Raw genomic sequence first — 5,491 nt, forward strand, 5'->3', positions numbered from 1 at the left:
TAAACTTAAACTACCGGTTTACCCTCTTCTTTTCTTAAATAATCATATCTCTCTCTGGCGCGCCGCCTCTTTCTCTCTTCCCCTCACTTTCTTCGCGGTGGTGGCCGCCGGATCGCATCTCTCTCGGGGGGCCGTAGAAAACTGGTCTTCCGTTTGGAGAGCCCCCCACCACCGGCCCGACACATGCTCACATGCTCGGGTACGCTGCCCCCCGAGTCCCGAGTCGCTCCCCCTGCCGCGGCCACACGCCGGACTCGCCCGCCACCGCGCTGCGCCTGCGCTCTCGACGCATCTCCGCCCCAGCGCGCAGCAGCGGCTCCGGCTACCGGCAGCCTTCGTCGTCCACCTAACCTCCAAGTTCACGGTCTTACTTTTACTTGATTAGCTGCGTTTTGCTCTGGCTCCTGACCTCACTTCCACTGTCCGCCTTCGACGCTCGCCTCTTTTCCGTACGTTTCCTCTATTGCTCTAATCAGCACGAATGATGCTCGAGTTCGATTATCGGCCTAATTCGTCCGTTCGCATCGTTGCCGAGGCTCGCGCAAATGAAAATGCATCAATACGCCCAGTAAACTTTTGACCTTTCATCCATTCTTGCATAAGGAGTCAATATATTTTAGAGAACCTGCTCTGCTTCCTTTCCTGAAGTGTAAGAGTCAAGTTCTGGAGCAAAGAAAAAAAAAGGATGCTGATTTAACATTCTGGATGTAAAAAGTGTGCAACAGCTCGCAAAACGCTGAATTAACCGCTACAGCAGTTACTTTAGCAATATCAAAGTGTAAAACTAACTGAAAGGGCTGTTAATTCAGCGTTTTGTGAGCTTTTGCACACTTTTTTACATCCAAAATTTTAAAGTAGCATCCTTTTTTTCGGCGAGTAAACGCTCAAATTAGTCTGATGATGACCACTGCACTGAACAACTGACTCACCAAACCTAACCTAATTTGCAAAAAAACGCACCTAGCAAAGTCTTGAGCCGACATTCATTTAGCAAATTTTATAATAAATACGTTGCACATCAATCATCAAGCATCATAACCGAGAAATAGCGGTGACCCCTGCATAACTTTTGCTCGACTCTTTTACATAGATTTTATTAGAAGTTCGGAGTCTCCATAGTATATTGTTTTTACAATTGTGTGAAATGAAAAAGGGGTCTTAGACCAGAGAGGTACAATTCTTTTTATGGTGTTAACACCAATTCAAAGTTTTTGTTGACTACGGCTCCTTTTCACTTAGGACTTTCACAGATTCCAATGTCAATGTATATTGTAGTAAATCTCTCAAGAGCAAAGTTGCTCGAGAAAAATTGTAATGACGCACAGTGAACCTGAGCTGCGATCAGAGTTTAGGCAAATAAAGATCTGCTCGTTAGCTCCTTTCATGTTTCCGCACATGGTTCTCCTCAAAATGAGTATATGCATATAATTCAGCCCCCCCCCCTCATTTAGATATAAACGAAACCAATCTTTACTCATACTTATTTGTGATTTCATTTAAAACAGGGCTTAATATTTTAATGAGGCATTTTTTATTTGATCGATGTTTACAGGTTTCGTCGAACTTTAAAACCCCCGATATTAATTAATCACTTGTTTGGTCATTTTTTGATAGGTTTATACTTATACTAGTCAAGTATTTCGTATTAATTTTTGCTTTTGCATCAAATTGAAAAATAAAAACGGGTTTTCCCCCTCTACCTTGAAAAAATTTTCAAATTCGAACATTTTTAGGTTGAAATCTTCGTAGTGGTAGAAAAATTACCGGTTAGTGGTATAAAATATTTTTGATAAAGTGACATTAGCGGTGCTTACAAAATTTTCTGGTTATTGATATGGTAATAACGAATGTCGTTAATTTTTTATACGAGCGGTTCATTGTTCTTTGCTAGTTTTGCCAAAAACCTTAAAGTATTTGAAGAACCACTCCATCAAACTGCAGAAGCAGAAATATTCCGCATTAATCTAAGTATCTACTTCGTCACTGGCACGATATGTGGACAAACATAATTAGACACCTAAGAGGAGAAGATGTTTCTTCCAAATACTGTACTGAGAAACGAGCAATCCCGTTTGAGAGGCATATTTGAAGGTGTCAGCATGAACCCAGCTCGACCAAAACGATGGACGTGTACTAACAAACATATTTACTGAACAAACATATTTGTTGGTAGGTATGAGTGGCGCCTGGGTAAAATTTGGTACAGCTAACAAAGCAGAATGCCGATTTATGTGCACAAGGGCCATTGACTTAAAATGTGTTCAAAGAAATAGCAGCAAGATATCGTGCCCCATATTACACACCTAATTTTAACAATATACAGTAATAAAAGCAGGTGTACATGAATTCGATGAATATTTATCAATTTTTTATTTTATTGCTCGAAGCTTTTTTTATTTCTTTGATGGTGCTGGTTAGCCAAGTGTGTTAGCATGCGTTGTTTTTAAATACTTATGGCTTACATAATAGGCATAAAAAAACCAAATTATCCGTCCTATCGCCAATTTTGGACGTCCAATATGAACTAAGATTGCGATATTACTCTTAAAAATACTGTTTGATTGATGTTTGTCAGGCCCTTGTGCCTCTTTGAGGTGTTATTTCAGGCCATATCAGCGATGAACATGTCTGAACTGGTTTATCTACACCCAGGAATTTAACTACTTACTTTATTTACTCTACCACATATTATTTTCCTTGCTTTACATGGGCCATGGACGAGCCTTTCGTTCTGAGTGATGCAGGTGCCATGTAAAATCGACTGCTAGCCGAAACTATGACTCTTAAGTCCGAAACTTACGGCCCCTGGTAAAAATTGGCGATAAGAGCTGCGTTTCAAAATACCATAGGAATTCTTATAGCCGGCTAAAGAAGGCTACAGAAAATCATATAGCTGGCTGTAGAATACGAAGAAAATCATACGGCCGGGCTATACGAAGCGATAAAAAATTATGCAGCCGGGCCATAGTTCCTATCGCCGGGCTTTACACTTTATCGCCTGGCTGTTGCTTTTTCGCCATCGATTATAAAAGGCTATAAGAAATTGTGTAGAAATTCGTGTGCTTTGGAAATCATTAAGTTTGATAAGGAGCCACCTTAATATTTACAAAACACACATTATATTTTCCTTTAATACATATTTTTTTTCATCAATTAAAATGAGAATAATCCATACAGATGTGCAAACATTTCAAAATCATGAGTTGAATAACGCTGACTCCGCCAGATTAAATATTAGAGCCTAACACAAAGCGGAGCGGCGACGCACTGGCGCCTACAAACCTAACAGAGATACTTCACGCATTGCGCAACGCGTGAAGTATCCCTGTTAGGTTTGTAGGCGCCAATGCGTGTTTCGCGCTGGCTGCCCGCCTGCCACGGCGCTTGAAGCAACTATTTCACACCAGAGGTATTGCACAGTATCATACGAAACTGAAGGCGCTCTAATATATTAGTAATGGCAGGCATCCATCAAAAGTACGGAGCTTTCCTCGCAAAATAAATCAAGATACTACGGCCCAAAAAAGAGAGCAGTATTCCAAAAACTCACTAAGTCCTAGCATCCGTAATTAGTAACGTTTAGCATACACTTTATCGCCTGGCTGTTGCTTAATCGCCATCGGCTATAAAAGGCTATAAGAAATTTTGTAGCCGGCTATAGAAGCTATTGGAAATCTCACAGCCGGCGTAGGTCTATGGTATTTTGGAACACAGATTCTACTGCCAATTTTTACCAGAGGCTCCCGAACCCGGAACGGATGGTTTGCCTGTTGCGGTCCGTATTTACGGTTCTTAGAGTCAAGGTTTTTTGCTCAATGTGAGTAATTAGTGGATATCCTGTTGATTAACCTGTTCAGCCAACTAAACCTTGTTTGACCAATAGATTTTTCAATTTGATCAATCAGACGTTCCTTAGTCATTCCGTGCTCAACCAATCGCTATCAAACTAATCACCATCTGGCAAAAAGTAGAGTTGACCATCAAAGCCAGAAATTGTGGTTCCTAACTGCGAAATTTAGTACAAATCTATGTCCGACAGATTAATAGCTCGCTGCAGTACAGGGTGCCTTTTTGAGTGGGTTGTCACCAGTTGCTTCCGTCAAGTTGGCTGATTCCGTCGTCAAGTTCAAGGTTGAAGGCCGATTGACGATGCCGAGCGTCACGCAGGTGCAGCGACCGTAACTGTACCTGTTGAGTTCATAGCCACTGCTGTTCGAGATCAAAGCCAAGGTTGCTCTTTCACTTGCGCAGCACTGCCGCAGCCTCACAGCGTGGCCCACACGCGACCAGCGATTGGCGAATGGCGCTAGAATGCTCTCCAGGCCCATCAGTGCCCATTTTTCCTCGTCGAACGAGCAGACACGGCACTTATACACTCGCAACGCGCCAAATCGACCGTGGCGTTTGCCTCCGGAAACGTGGATTTGTGTGCAAACTGCGGTTTTGAATTGTTGATCCAGTCCGCGATGTTGCCACTTCTCCCACACTGGAGAAAAAACACATTGGATATAGAGTCCAGACTCTTAAAAACATCGACAAGAAAAAATACTCTTGATTCAATCGGATTTTTGCTTAAATCAAGAACCAAGCCTCATAATTTGAGCGGATTTCCTTTTGATTTGAGCAAAAATCTGATTGGGATAAGAGTATTTTTTCTTGTCAATGTTTTCAAGAGTCTGGACTCTAGATCCAATGTGTTTTTTTTTCCAGTGCACGTTCAAGCTCCTAAACTATAGCATTGCAGACCGTGTATAAAAAGGTGGTAAAATGGAGCCAGGTCCACACTATTTTGCGGAAAAAACAAGGCCGAGAGTTCAAAAATTTCAATTAGAGTGAAAAATTCTGAGCTCTAATCAGTATTAGTACAAGACAGATGGGGAAGGTGCTCAGCTCAAGCAGGTGCATTGGAATATTAAGCTGTCACGCCGAGAGGTTTAGAACGTTTTCGGTCTTTCTTGCCCAAGCCGTAAATCACACTCGATAAATAGATTTTTTATTGCGAAGTTTGTGATGCTGTCTGCGAGAAAGGCATCAGTTCAAAATTTTGAAAATCGAGTTTCGCAACAAAGGAAAGTAATTGATAAATACTCGAAACTCATTTTCGTCAAAATGCGATTTGGGGCGCTCCTGCGAAACTCGGTATGGTGCTAACAGTTTCCATAAAGGTTTATCGACTAAATGCGAAACAATGTAATTCAAAAATATGTTTAAAAAGCGGAGGATTCTGCACGGAAATGTATGATACAATTATTCAAACTCTGGTGTGAGCGGTGAAGTATCGCGCGTAACTGAAGGCGTTTTTGACCGGTGACAGCGTGCGGCGTAAGGGGATAAAAAAAATCATTCTGCGTCATTTCTTTGAAGACGAATTATATATAGGATCATCAAAGATATATTGAATTTGAAAGGGCATATCGACGTTGAAACTGCAAAAGTGCTTATATCACTTGCGGTATTTCAAAATCTCCACTCCTTTTTCATTTTTTCGAAA

Source organism: Bemisia tabaci, chromosome 4, assembly GCF_918797505.1.
Source record: "Bemisia tabaci chromosome 4, PGI_BMITA_v3".
Classification (NCBI taxonomy): domain Eukaryota; kingdom Metazoa; phylum Arthropoda; class Insecta; order Hemiptera; family Aleyrodidae; genus Bemisia; species Bemisia tabaci.